The sequence below is a fragment of the Neofelis nebulosa genome, chromosome 5 (genome assembly GCF_028018385.1).
Source record: "Neofelis nebulosa isolate mNeoNeb1 chromosome 5, mNeoNeb1.pri, whole genome shotgun sequence".
Classification (NCBI taxonomy): domain Eukaryota; kingdom Metazoa; phylum Chordata; class Mammalia; order Carnivora; family Felidae; genus Neofelis; species Neofelis nebulosa.
In genome coordinates this window covers 100,389,985-100,390,267 of record NC_080786.1, presented here as the reverse complement: position 1 = coordinate 100,390,267, position 283 = coordinate 100,389,985, and positions in this window count along the sequence as shown.

Sequence of the window (283 nt, the reverse complement as noted above, 5' to 3'; positions counted from 1 at the left end):
TATCTTGAGTCATCACTCTGTCATGGGACATGGGACATGGAATACTTTTCATTACAAAAAATGTACTGAGGCAAGAAATTCAAACAACTTTTAAGACTTTCTTTTTTAGTCAATCTTGACCTCTGAGAATAATCATAAGTATACCCCTCCATGGTGTCAAAGAAGGAGATTTGCGAACATTATTCGCAGAGTTATTGCCTACATTAAATACATTAAGTAGATGTCACTGGTCCACAGAGCTTGATTTTCTTATTTACAAGTACTTTATCTGTAATTATAGGTT